General features: G+C 48.1%; 1 pseudogene; it reads right to left on the bottom strand.

Annotated features, from left to right (window-relative positions):
- Positions 1-3,252: 3,252 nt before the first annotated feature.
- LOC140205359 (perforin-1-like) lies at positions 3,253-4,386 on the bottom strand (annotated as a pseudogene).
- Positions 4,387-14,480: the final 10,094 nt, after the last annotated feature.

The following is a 14,480-nucleotide window of genomic DNA, read 5'->3' as shown; positions in this document are numbered from 1 at the left end:
GGTAGCGTGTCGTTCAACTGCACTTTTTCCCTTACTGCCAATCTCCACATCACAATGGCATTTCTTTAGGGGCTTGAAAAAAGAACAAAAAAGTCAACCACTCTCCACTGCGGCCTTGGGCAGACTGACCCTCTCGGACGTGCTGACGTGACTTGTACTCTGCAGCTCATCAGCAGTGTTGACAACGGCAACTACATATAATAAAAATACGTTAACGGTTGTTATAGCTTTCAATTCCCACTGTTTTAAGTATATCTGAGGTAATTTATATAACCCAAGAAAGGAGGACAAATTAATGTCCGGCTCGAGGTGGTGCCAGACGGAGGACAGAGTGTTGAAAAGCCGGACTGTCCAGCCTAAAATCAGATGTCGTGCCTCTCTACTCAGAACCCAAAACCTGGATTGGCCATTGCTGTCTCTGCTGGCCTCGGGACACAGGACTGAAAGCTCCAGTGCTGATCTCTGGCTTGATCCCCAGTTTGATCATCAGATAGGTTTGGGCCTAGTGTCCAACATGAGACCTCAGGCCCAGGTCACCTTCAGCCAGGTGTCTGTCTTGTTTCCTGGCCGAGCTGAGCTCACCTGCTCGGGCGTCAAGTCCTCAGTGAGGGAGTATGTGGTGGGTTCTGGGCTATCCATTCATGGTGCTAATTACCCAGCCCCAGGCCGTTTCCCCAGACTCACAGGCTGTTTCTGGAGGTAAGAAACATTGGGAAAGTCAGAGTCCTCTGGCACCCAGTGGGCAATGGGTGGGGCTGGGGTTGCTGGGTTGGTAAAACATGAAATCAAAGTCTTAGAAAGAGGTGACATAAGATCGGAAGATGTAGAATCCTTGTGGGTGGAGTTAAGAAACTGCAACGGTGAAATGACCCTGATGGGATTTATATACAGGCCTCTGAACAGTAGCCACGGTGTGATCTACAAATTACAACGGGAGATAGAAAAGGCTTGTCAGAAGGGCAATGTTACGAAAGTCATGGGGGATTTCAATATTCAGGTAGATTGGGAAAATCAGATTGGTGCTGGATCCCAAGAGAATGCCTATAAGATGAATTTTTAGAGCCCACAGGGAAAAAGATGTTTCTGGATTTGTTGTTATGTAATGACCCAGACTTGATTACGGAGCTTCAGGTAAAGAAACCCTTGGGAGGCAGTGATCATAATATGAGAAAATTCATCCTGCAGTTTGAGAGGGAGAAGTTAAAATCAGATGTATCAATACTACAGTGGAGTAAAGGGAACTACAGAGACAAGGGAGAGGAATGGCTAAAATTGATTTGAAGGGGACACTAGCAGGGATAATTTACATATTACTATTTAACTATTTATGGTTTTATTACTATTTATTATTTATGGTGCAATTGTAACGAAAACCAATTTCCCCCGGGGATCAATAAAGTATGACTATGACAGCGGAACAGTAATGGCTGGAGTTTCTGGGAGCATTTTGAAAGGCACAGGATAGATACATTTCAGGGAAGAAGTATTCTAAAGGGAGGATGAGGCAGCTGTGGTTGACAAGGGAAGTTAAAGACAGCATTAAAGCAAAAGAAAAGGCATATAATATAGCAAAAAGTGTTGGGAAGTTAGAGGATTGGGAAGATGTTCAAACCAGCAGGAAACAACTAAAAAAGAAATAAGGAGCAAAAAGGTAAATTATAAAGAAAAGCCAGAAAGTAATAGCCACTAAGACGATTGCATATATTTTGTTCAGATATGCATACATCCCACCCTGCAAAACTGATTTCAGGGAGGTAGCAGCATCAATTTCCGGGAGAGGTGGGATGTCTGCAATAGAGTAGCTCCTGAGCAGCTAGCCAGCTAGTTTAAATAACGTTAGCTATGCTAATGAACGAATGACTGTTAAACTCACCTCAACATGTCTTTTACAGTCTTAACCCACCATGGGCAATAGAAAAGTCACTGTTGCAAACAGTGCAGCGAGCAACACTGTCATTATTTTTGACCCCTATTAGGCAGGGGTACACTTTAGTGTAGTCTGGGGTGACGTAAGTTTTATATTTTTTTGGAACACTCTGCCATGGCGTGCTCGCGCTCGCACGCTCTCTCTCTCTCTCGTGGTTGCTTGCTCACTTGCCTTCTCTCTCTCTTGCGTGTGCGCTCTCTCTCATGGTCGCTCTCGTGCTTTCTCTTGCTTTTCTCTCGCTCGCTCTCAAAAAATTGATTTCCGTGATATTGTATATAATTTGTGGGCATCAGGGAACCACTATTAATATGCGGGAGACTCCCGGAAGTTCCGGGAGAGGTGGGGTGTCTGGATACATAAAGAGTAAAAGAGGGGCAAGAGCGGATGTTGGACTGCCGGAGAGGGAGATGTAGCAATGGGGGAGAAAGAAATGGTGAACATACTTAAGTAATTTGTGTCTCTCTTCGCTGTGGAAGACACCAGTAGTACGTCAAAAAGGCGACAGAAGTCAATGTAGTTGCTATCACCAGGGAGAAGGTGCTCAGGAAGCTGAAAGGTCTGAAAGTAGATAAGTCACCTGGACCAGATGGACTACACTCCAGGGTTCTGAAAGAGGTAGCTGAGGAGATTGTAGGGACATTAGTAACGATCTTTCAAGAATCACTGGATGCTGGGATGGTTCTGGAGGACTGGAAAATCACAAATGTCACTCCACTCTTTAAGAAAGGAGGGAGGCACAAGTCAGTTCTAATTTGAACTTTGTTTTAAGTCGTACACCAATGCCTGGCTAGTTCTGGGCCTAGGTAACAGGTGATGACTGGTTCCGGGCCTAGGTTCCATCATCCTTATCTGTTGGAATAATCTGGGGACACATGGAATTCCCAGTGGGAATGGGTGTGAGGAGCAGATGCCAAAACCAAACTCGATGGTTGGGGTGTGGGGGAGGAGAGGAGTTATTTGGGGCCTAGGAGACACACCCCTCTCTTGAACCTTGTAATTGTTATATCACCCTCCATCCAATCCAGGGGCCGACCTTGCCCCAACAATGACCCCTATCTAAGGGAAAATTGCCAAATTATGCTCAGACGTCAGTGCTGGCTGACAACACGAGATTGGACCTGGGTGAGGTGGTAGCCTTCAAAGGCCTAAAACTCTTCCTGAAATCTACGATGAAGATAATCTCAGGAAGAAGCTGCTGGAGCCCTGTGAGATGCCCCTGACCTCCAGCTCCACGGATCACAATTGTTACCTTGAGCATGGCAAGGTTGCCCAGCAGGGGTCCTTCACCTGTGCTCCACCCCCCTCCTGCCATCAGTATGCCCTGTCTAGGGGACTGTCAGTGTGAGGGCTCCTGTGGACCAACCATTCCTCTTCCTCAGAGTTCTGACCTTCCGGTAAGAGACCATGACAAAGCTGCTAGTTGCAGTCCGAATGACGCCCCAGAGGTCACTGCCACTCTTGACAGTGAGAACCAGGTTTCCCACGCCTTTCTGCTTGGCGCAGCAGGGACAGTCTACCCAGAATCTCTCCTGACGTTGGCAGCAACAGGGGTTGGGGGCGGCTCTTGCACCCAGAAACTGGGCAGGTGGTTTTGGAGCAGTCATGACTGACAGTGTTGGCCGTGCTGTGGTCTCTGATGTAGAGCTCCAGCCGGTCATGTCTGTGGTCGTTTTTTGGAACCAGGAGATGGAGGAAGGCCAGGGAAAAAGCGGAGAGGCTTTCAGACTCTTCAGGCAGCCGGTGACAGTGGTGTGGTTGGAAGAGGAGGGGATGTCCCCGGTGAATAGGCCTCCTGTGGTTTCTCGCTGAAGGCCTGATGGAAGCTGTTGCTGTGGTTTAGGGACGAGGCTTTCTTCTTGCACCAGTTGTACCAGCCTGGGGCGCTGCTTTCAGAGGCCACCTCGTAACTGGTGTCCACACTCAGTCTTTCGCATCCCCGGCAGCGACACCTTCGGAGGCGGCCTGGCACGTGCGGATGGCCATCACGTCTTCGATGGAGCCGGCAACGCGTTCCAAAAGTCTGCACTAGTCAGCAGTAGTGGTGCCAGGACGGGACGGTGATCCAGTCCAAGTGGGCAGAGAACAGGGGAGCCAGGGATGGGGGGAGAGGGTAGAGGGAGGGTCCTTCAGATGGTAGCGGAACCCATGGCTGATGGCGGTCTGATTGGGACTTGTGGGTGGCAAAGGTCACGACCTTGGATTTGGAGCCTGCAAATGTGAAATCTGCTGACTACGTGGGCACCTTCAGGCCAATGCTCTGGCTGTTGTCCACACTGGAGATGACCGACCTGCTGAACTCGGAGACCGAGTAAAAGAACCAGCTGGACATGGCCCAGCCAGTCCACCGCGGCCAGGGGGAGGCGCTGCCGTACACCCTTCATCGGTGAGTTCCTGCAGAGAGTGCACTTCCCAAACGGACGCTCCCAACTCTCCATGTCCACCACCTTGCATGTCAACATCACCCCATCGAAACTCCAGGCAGACTGCTCCCCGGTACCTGGCACTCACTAGCAGCGCGCGGCCCCAGGAGTGCCAGGAGTGGCATTCCCACTTTCTGTCCGATCCCGGGCTTTATCGCAGTGGCAACAGGACTCCCCTCAGTCAACTCGGCGTTTAGTCTGTGAGTAAAGAGGAGAATTATACCCAGATAAACCCCCTGAATGTGGAGCACTTTCCCAGATGACCTCCTCAGCTCAGTGTCACAAGCCCTTCACACTCACCACCATCACTGTCTCCTTGTCACCACACCCCCCCCCAACATTTTCTCCACCCCCCTTCCTTTCAGTGAAGTGCCCACATCACCCTCCGCTTCACAAGGGTCTCCCTGTCACCCTCCGTTCACCAGGTTCCCCACAGGGGCACCCCGTTTACGGGTCATGCTAACCGGCCTATAATTTTCTGTCTTCTGCCTCTCTCCATTTTTTAAGGAGTGGAGTGACATTTGCGATTTTCCTGTCCTGCGGAGCCATTCCAGAATCCAGTGGTTTCTGAAAGGTTAATGCCGCCACAATCCTTTCAGGCTCTGGGATGTAGCCAGTCTGGTCCAGGTGACTTGTCTACCCTCAGACTTTTCAGCTTCCCAATCACGTTCTCCTTAGTAATAGCAACTACACTCATGTTTGTCCCTTGATGCTCACAAATTTCCTGCATACTATTGGTGTCTTCCACAGCGAAAACTGATGCAAAATACTTAACTACGTCCACCATTTATTTGTCCCCATTACTATCTCTCCAGCATCATTTTCCAGTGGTCCGATATCCACTCTCATCTCTCTTCTACTCTTTGTATATTTGAAAAACCTTTTGGTGTCCTCTTTGATATTATTGGCTATGTTAACGTTCATCATTCATCTTTCCTCTCCTTATTACTTTTTTAGTGGTTTTCTGTTGGTTTTAAAAGCTTCCCAATCCTCTAACTTTCCACTGGTTTTGCTATATTGTATGCCCTCTCTTCGATACCCCTTGTCAGCCACAGTTGCCTCATTCTCCCTTTGGAACACTTATTCTTTAGAATATTTCTATCCTGCGCCTTCTGAATTGGTCCCAGAAATGCCAGCCATCACTGCTTTGCCGTCATCCCTGCTATTGTCCCCTTCCAATCAACTTTGGCCAGATCCTTTCTCATGCCTCTGTAATTCCCTTTACTCCACCATAATACTGATGCATATGACTTTATCTCAGCCCTCTCAAACTGCACGGTGAATTCTGTAATATTATGATCACCGACTCCTAAGGGTTCCTTTGCCTTAAGCTCCCTGATCAAATCTGGGTCATTGCCCAATAGCCAATCTAGACTTCTGTTTTTCCTAGTGGGCTCAACCACAAACTGCTCTAAAAAGCCATCTTGTAGGCATTCTACTAATTCCTTCTCTTGTGATACAACACCAAACTGATTTTCCAAATCTACCTGCACATTGAAACCTTGACTGTGCGGCTAGGCATAGCTCAAATACCATCTATAAATTTGCTGACGATACAACCATTGTTGGTAGAATCTCAAATGGAGACAAGAGGGCGTACAGGAGCAAAATATACCAACTAGTGGAGTGGTGCCGCAGCAACAACCTGGCACTCAACGTCAGTAAGACGAAAGAGCTGATTGTGGACTTCAGGAAGGGTAAGACGAAGGAACACATACCAATCCTCATAGAGGGATCAGAAGTGGAGAGAGTGAGTAGTTTCAAGTTTCTGGGTGTCAAGATCTCTGAGGATCTAACCTGCTCCCAACATATTGACGTAGTTATAAAGAAGGCAAGACAGCAACTATACTTTATTAGGAGTTTGAAGTTATTTGGTGTGTCAACAAATACACTCAAAAATGTCTATAGATGTACCGTGGAGAGCATTCTGACAGGCTGCATCACTGTCTGGTATGGGAGGTGGGGGTGGCTACTGCACACTGAAAGAAGCTGCAGATGGTTGTAAATCTAGTCAGCTCCATCTTGGGCACTAGCCTACAAAGTACCCAGGATATCGTTAGGGAGCAGTGTCTCAGAAAGGCAGCGTCCATTACTAAGGACTTTCTACACCCAGGACATGCCCTTTTCTCACTGTTACCATCAGGAAGGAGGTGCCGGAGCCTGAAGGCACACACTCAGTGATTCAGGAACAGCTTCTTCCCCTCTGCCATCCGACTCCTAAACGGACATTGAACCCATGAACACTTTTTCAATACAGTATATATTATTTCTGTTTTTTGCATGATGTTTAATCTATTCAATATATGTACAGTATACTGTAATTGATTTACTTATTTATTTATTTGTTTGTTTATTTATCTATTTTCTCTCTGCTAGATTATGTATTACATTGAACTGCTGCTGCTAAGTTAACAAATTTCACGACTCATGCCGGTGATATTAAACCTGATTCTGATTCTGATTCTGAAAAGTCCCTGATGACCATTGTAACATTGCCCTTTTGGCATGCCTTTTCTTTCTCCCATTATAGTTTGTAGCCCACACCCTGGCTACTGTTCGGAGGCCTGCATAAGGGTCTTTTTAACCTTGCAGTTTCTTTACTCTACACTGATCCCAGAATCAGACAGCTCAGAGTTGTCCTTTAACCCAGTGAGACTGTACGACCCAGCAAGCAATCATCTACCCCAGAGGTTCCCGACCCTTTCTGTGCCACGGACCCCCACCATTATCTGAGGGGTCTGGGAACCTCTCATCTACACTAACTCAATTATGATCTCATCCCACTCCCATCTGCTTCCCCTCCCTGACCCCAAGAGTTCTACCCTCAACAACTTAACCAATGGCCCATGTATCTCCTGACCTGGGTTTCATGGGGACAGGGGGAAACCGATTCATTGCTGGGGAGTCCCACACAGTCACAGGGTCAACATACAAACTCCACACAGAGAGGGCTGGAGGTGGGAGGAGGGGAGGTGTGAGGGGGCAGATCCACTGACTGTGACCCCCATCCCTGCAACTGATTGCTGTGAGTGGGCAAATTCATGGCAGATGCAATTTAATGTGGATAAATGTGAGGTTATCCACTTTGGTGGCAAGAACAGGAAAACAGGGTACAGGGTTCTGAGTTGGATGATCAGCCATGATCGTACTGAATGGCCGTGCAGGCTCAAAGGGCCGAATGGCCTACTCCTGCACTTATTTTCTATGTTTCTATGTTTCTAAGGACAGGAGACATGAGCTAACACCTCTGGGACTGAGATTCTCCTGGATCCTGATGGAGTGGGGAGGTGCTGGGCCCCTCACCCATCACCCACAAATCCGGAGATGTCATAGCCTATTTTCTCTCCACCCTTCACCAGGTGCCAATGCCCTCTGATTTTCCAAATGTGTCTCACCTCCAGAAACAGCCTGTGAGTGTGGGGAAATAGCCTGTGGGTGGGAATTCACCTAGACCCACAACCAGCTATCAACTGTTACCTAGGCCCAGAACCAGCCTGGCATTGGCGTTTGACTTAAAACGAAGCTCAAATTAGAACTGACTTGTGCAACTTGTGTTTAAACTAAACTCTACCAGCATCCGTGGCAATAGGGACAGAGCTGAAGCCTCAGTGTGAGATTGTCTGGTGATAACTCAGAGGTGGTGGTCTGCAAGACTGGAGTCACATGACTACAAAGTGACACCAGGAGGGTTATAAAGACCACAGGCTGTGGAGGGAGGAAGTAGTGTGAGGCAAAAAACCCCTGACCACAACACTCCTTACCGTACAAAAAAGGTCAAAATGACTGATCGCAGAGAAACACAAACACCAGTGAGTTCAGATCTCCCCCGAGTCAGAGAGACAACGGTCAGTGTTCAGATCTCCCCCGAGTCAGGGAGACAACGGTCAGTGTACAGATCTCCCCCTGAGAGAGAGGGACTGAGAGACACCGGTCAGTGTACAGATCTCCCCTGAGAGAGAGGGACTGAGAGACACCGGTCAGTGTACAGATCTCCCCCTGAGAGAGAGGGACTGAGAGACGCTGGTCAGTGTGCTGATCTCCCCCTGAGAGAGAGGGACTGAGAGACACCGGTCAGTGTACAGATCTCCTCCTGAGAGAGGGGGACTGAGAGACACCGGTCAGTGTACAGATCTCCCCTGAGAGAGAGGGACTGAAAGACACCAGTCAGTGTAGAGATCTCTGCTTGATAGAGGGAGACTGAGAGGAAAATTCAAAAATCCAGGTGCAAAGGAACTTGAGATTCCCTGAAGGTGAACTTTCAGGTTGAGTCTGTGTGAGGAAGGCAAATTCATGTTAGCATTCAGTTCGAGAGATCTAGAATATAAAAATAAGGATGTAATGCTGAGGGTTTATAAAGCACTGGTGAACCCTCACTTGCAGATTGTGAGCAGTTTTGGGCCCTTTATCTAAGAAAGGATGTGCCGACATTGGGGAGGGTTCAAAGGAGGTTCACAAAAAAGTATCTGGGATATGAGAATTGTCTGATGGTTCTGGGCCTGTACTTGCTGGAGTTTAGAAGAACAAGGAGGATCTCAGTGAAACCTACTGAATATTGAAAGGCCTAGATAGAGTGAGTGGATGTGGAGAGGATAGTGGGGGACTCTAGGACCTGAAGATGCAGCCTCAGAAGAGAAGAATGTCCTTTCAGAATAGAGTTGAGAAACAATTTCTTTAGCCAGAGGGTGGTGAATCTGTGGAGTTTGTTGTTGCAGGCAGCTGTGGAGGCCAAGTCTTTGGGTGTATTTGTGGCAGATGATGATAGATTCTGGATTAGTCAGGGCATGAAGGGTTACAGGAGAAGGCGGGAGAATCGGATTGAGAGGAAAATGATTCCGCCATGATGGAATGGCAGAGCAGACTCGATGGGTCGAATGGCCTAATTCTGCTCCTTTGTATTATGGACTTATGGTATGAGTAGGGTAAATGTAAGCAGGCCTCAGTGATCTCACTGAGCTTGGGTGAGATCACAGTGAGAGGTCATGGGTTAAGGGTGAAAGGTGAAAAGTTTAAGGGGAACAAGAGGGAAACTTCTTCACTCAGAGGGTGGTGAGAGTATGAAACGAACGAGCTGCCAGTGCAAGTGGTGGATAATGGAGTTGAATTCAATATTTTGGAAAAATTTGGATAGGTACATGGATGAGAGGGGTTCAGAGGGTTATGATCTAGGTGCAGGTCAATGGTACTTGGCAAATTAATGGCTCAGCACTAACTAGATGGGCTGAAGGGCCTCTTTCTGCGCTGTAGTGTTCTATGACTCCTTGAATCTGAAATCTACAGTGTATTGAGTGGAGAAACACAGGTAAGGGTGGAAGCCAACAGAGATTGCAGAAGGGAAGTTTCAGAGTGCTGGAGTGCACCATCGTCCAATCAGGGAAAGTATCACAGTGCTGGAGTGCACCATCGTCCAATCAGGGAAAGTAGCACAGTGCCGGAGTGCACCATCGTCCAATCAGGGAAAGTTTCAGAGTGCTGGAGTGCACTATCGTCCAATCAGGAAAAGTATCACAGTGCAGGAGTGCGCCATCATCCAATCAGGGAAAGTAGCACAGTGTTGGAGTGCACCATCGTCCAATCAGGGAAAATATTGTTGGGAGTGGGGAGTAAGGCAGACATCTGAGGACAGTGTCCACATCTGCTGCTTCAACTCTGGTAATGTGGGTCATTATGGCCAGAAATGTCCTTGTTCTGAAATTCAGAAGCTCTAAAATTCAAGCATGGATTCTTGGAGCAACGTACAAAATGCTGGGGGAGCTCAGCAGGTCAGGCAGCATCTATGGAGGGGAATAAACAGGAGGCTCTTGGATTTAGAGGCCATTACTTCCACAAGGCAAACCCTAACATCATGAACGTCTGTGATGCTTCACTCCCAGATGAGCCCAACGTATTATATGCAGCATCTGGTGACCCTGTGATCTCTATCTTGAAGGCCGACGTCAGAACATCTCTTTAAGAGGATGAACCCTTGCAAGGCGTCAGGCCCCGATCGTCTACCTGGTAAGGCACCGAAAACCTGTGCCATCCAACTGCGGGACTGTTCAAAGACATTAGATTAAATTAGATTAGATTATGAGGACACGCGGTCCTCTTTTATTGTCATTTAGTAATGCATGCATTAAGAAATGATACAATGTTCCTCCAGAGTGATATCACAGAAACACAAGACAAACCAAGACTAAAAAACTGACAAAAATCACATAATTATAACATATAGTTACAATAGTGCAAAGCCATACCGTAATTTGATAAAAACAGACCATGGGCACGGTAAAGTCTCGGAGTCTCTCGAAAGTCCCATCATCTCACGCAGACAGTAGAAGGAAGAGAAATTCTCTTCTTGCCATGAGCTTCCAGCACTGCAAACTTGCCGATGCAGCACCCTGGAAGCACCCCACCACAGCCGACTCTTGAATCCGTCCGAAAACTTCGAGTCTCCGAGCAGCCCTCTGACACCGAGCACCAAGCACCATGTCTGCCAAGTGCTTTGACCCTGGCCCCGGCAACAGGCAACAGGCAAAGCCGAGGATTTGGGTCCTTCCCCTCTGGAGATTCTCGATCACACAGTAGCAGCGGCAGCGAACCGGGCATTTCAGAAGTTTCTCCAGATGTTCCTCCGTGCTTCTCACGGCTGTCTCCATCAAATCAGGATTGTGCACGGTACCTACTTACAAATATGATATCATTTCGGAGTGGCCGCGCACGCTGCGTCGTGCCGCCATCTTCTCCTCCCCTCAGACATCTTCAATCTCTCACTGCTGTTCCCACCTGCTTTAAAAGGACATCAATAACACTAGTGTCCAAGAAGATCAGGATGAGCTGCCTCAAAAATTATCAACCAGTTGCACTCACATCTACTGTGCTGAAGACAATGGCCAGAATTAACAGGGACCTGGACCCACAGCAATTTACCTATCGCCACAGTAGGTCCACCGCACATGTAATCTCACTGGCCCTCCACTTGGGGTTGGATCAGCAGCACCTGGGTCAGGCTGCTGTTCATTGAATACAGCTGAGCGTTCAACACCATCATACCCTCATCGGGTGTATGGGGTGTCAGGGAGGGTTAGCATCTCCGGTGGGGTACGTGCTGCGTCCGTTTCAAGGCGGTTAGTCCACCTTTGGTCCCCACCTGGCACTCAGCTCTCACCTGTGGCTCCCTGTAGCTGTTTGCATGTGACAGCGGCCACACCCCGGGCAACGGCTTCGACAAGCCAGCAAAACCAAGTGAGGGAAGCCGACGGATCTCAAACCCTCGGTGTGATAGGGAGTTGTCTATCCCAGCATGTGAAGACAGACTCCGGCGGATTGAGCGGACGAGACCAATGGAAGGTCCAACGGTCAAGAAGGCGGTCTCTGCAAGCGTCGTGGAACGTGTAGAGCAAGACAAGACACAGAAGACATCCTGGTCATCCACTGCGCCTAGTCATATCTCCAGCCCTCTCAATTGTGTCTTGCCACTGGATCCAGATGGGAATTGTGAAGAGAGAGAGTGAGGCAGACGCTGCGCTACTCTCCCTCACTTAAATCCAAATCACGCGCTAGTCTCGACACCATAAAAAATAGCCGGCTGGTAGCGTAGTGGCATCAGCGCTGGACTTTGGGGCAAGAGATCCCAAGTTCGAATCCAGCTGGCTCCCTTGCACGTTCTCCATCTGTGCTGGGTTGAGCGTCGAACTAACAACTCGACCTCGTAAAAAGTACTAATGGTCGCAGTCTTCATCGATGATGATGGATGAACCTTATTACCCTCAGTTCTAATCAATAAGCTCCAAAACCTGGGCCTCTGTACCTCCCTCTTCAACTGGATCCCTGATTTCCTCACTGGGAGACCAGTGCAGATCAGAATTAAGAGACCTTATAAAACAATAAGACATAGAGGCAGAATTAGTAGGCCATTTGGCCCATCAAGTCTCCTCTGCCATTCAATCATGGCTAATTCTTTTTTCTCCTCCCCAACCCCAGTTCCCGGCCTTCTCCCTGTAACCTTTGATACCTTGTCCAATCAAGAACCTATCAATCTCTGCCTTAAATACACCCAACGACCTGGCCTTCACAGCTGCATGTGGTAATAAATTCCACAAATTCACCACCCTCTGGCTAAAGAAATTTCTCTGCATCTCTGTTTTAAATGGATGCCCCTCTATCCTGAGGCTGTGCCCTCTTGTCCTAGACTCTCCCACCATGGGAAACATCTACTTCTACTCTGTTTAGGCCTTTCAATGTCCAAAAGGTTTCAATGATATCCCCCCACCTCATCCTTCTGAATTCCAGTGAGTACAGACCCAGAGCTATCAAACGTTCCTCGTATGAGAACCCTTTCATTCCCAGAATCATCCCTGTGAACCTCCTCTGGACCCTCTCCAATGCCAGCACATCTTTTCTTACATGATAATCACTCCTCGTTGACAATCTCTACTAGTGGACCTCAAGGATGCATGTTTAGCGATTTTGTTCTACTCTTTCTACACCCGGCACAGCTCATACACCATTTATAAATCTGCTGATGATGCAACTGTTGTTGCCAGAATCTTAGATGGTGAGGAGGAGGTGTACAGGAGTGAGAGAGATCAGCTGGTTGAGTGGTGCTGCAACAAAAACTTTGCACTCATTGTCAGTCAAAAGGAGGAATTGATTGTGGACTTCAGGAAGGAGAAGCCAAAGGACCACACACCAGTCCTCTTCGATGGATCAGCAGTGGAAAGATGAGTAGTTTCAAGTTCCTGGATGTCATAATCTCTGAAGGTCCAACATATCGATGCAGTCACAAAGAAGGCCTATCACTGGCTATATTTCATTAGGTAGTTGAGGAGATTTGGTCTGTCACCAAAGACTCTTGCAAATTTCTACAGATATACCATGGAGAATATTTCAATTGGTTGTACCACTGTCTGATATGGAGAGGCCAGTGCAGAGTATTGGAAAGAGCTACAGAGGGTTGCAAAGTCAGCCAACACCATCATGGGTACTAGCCTACACAGCATCAAGGGCACATTCAAAAAGCAATACCTCAAAACAGTGATGTCCATCACCTAGGATTTGCCCCCTTCTCATTGCTACCAACAAGAAAGGGGCACAGGAGCCTGAAGGCATGATTGTTGGTGCCAGACGGGGTGGTTTGAGTATCTCAGAAACTGCTGATCTCCTGGGATTTTAACACACTACAGACTCTAGAGTTTTTACAGAATGGTGTGAGGACAGAAAACAGCCGATGAGCGGCAGTTCTGTGGGTGAAAACCCCTTGTTAATGAGAGAGGTCAGAGGAAAATGGCCAGACTGGTTCAAGCTGACAGGAAGGTGACAGAAACTCAAATAACCACACGTTGCAACAGTGCTGTGCAGAAGAGCAGGGAGGAAGAGGAAGAGAGAGGGAGGGGGTATAGAAGTGGTGGAAAGATGTGGGGAGAGTGGCAGAGGGGCAAGAGGGGAGGAGAGCATGTCAGGGATTCAGTATTTGGTTTATGAGCAAGTGAAGTGAAAATTAAAGGTGAGCACAAGGCCCAATAACACTTGGAGGGCGGTGGAGACAGTCAGCCTGAGAGCAGAACAGAGGCTGTGAGCCCAGACACAACAACCTGCCAACAGGCAAACTAGGGTGCAGAGAAAGAGGCCAAAGCCTGTTGTCTGAGCCTAGAACCAGCTCGTCATCCGCATACGACCTAAAACGAAGCTCAAAGTAATATACCTGACTGTCTGAGTCTGGGAATAAGCTGCAACAGTGTCGGTGGCAGAGAGGAGCGATGAGACACTGCGATGGAAGATTGCTGATAATTCTGAGGTCGAGCTTCGCAGGACTAGAGTTCCAAAGCTGTAAAAGTGACACCAGGAGAGTTAAAAATAGAGAAGAGAGAGGAGATGGTGTGGGACAAAACCAGCCTGTTCACAACATCATCAGTAACACAGAGAGTCAAAACAGCCCAATGCAGAGTAACACAGTTGCCAGTCAGCACACAGATCTTCCCCTGACTCAGAGAGACTGAGAGACACCGGTCAGTTTTCAGACATCATCCCAGACAAAAGGAACTGCAGCACATCAGTCCCAGTGTCCCTCCCCTTCAGTGAGAAGTGGAGCATTTTGGATACCGTTGTGTAGGTGAATGACCTAGCAGAGGAAAGCCAAATCAGTCAGGCCTCTGGCA

Source organism: Mobula birostris, chromosome 11 (assembly GCF_030028105.1).
Source record: "Mobula birostris isolate sMobBir1 chromosome 11, sMobBir1.hap1, whole genome shotgun sequence".
Lineage (NCBI taxonomy): Eukaryota > Metazoa > Chordata > Chondrichthyes > Myliobatiformes > Myliobatidae > Mobula > Mobula birostris.
The sequence above is the reverse complement of the archived record's forward strand: the minus strand, read 5'-3'. Positions and strand labels throughout refer to the sequence as shown.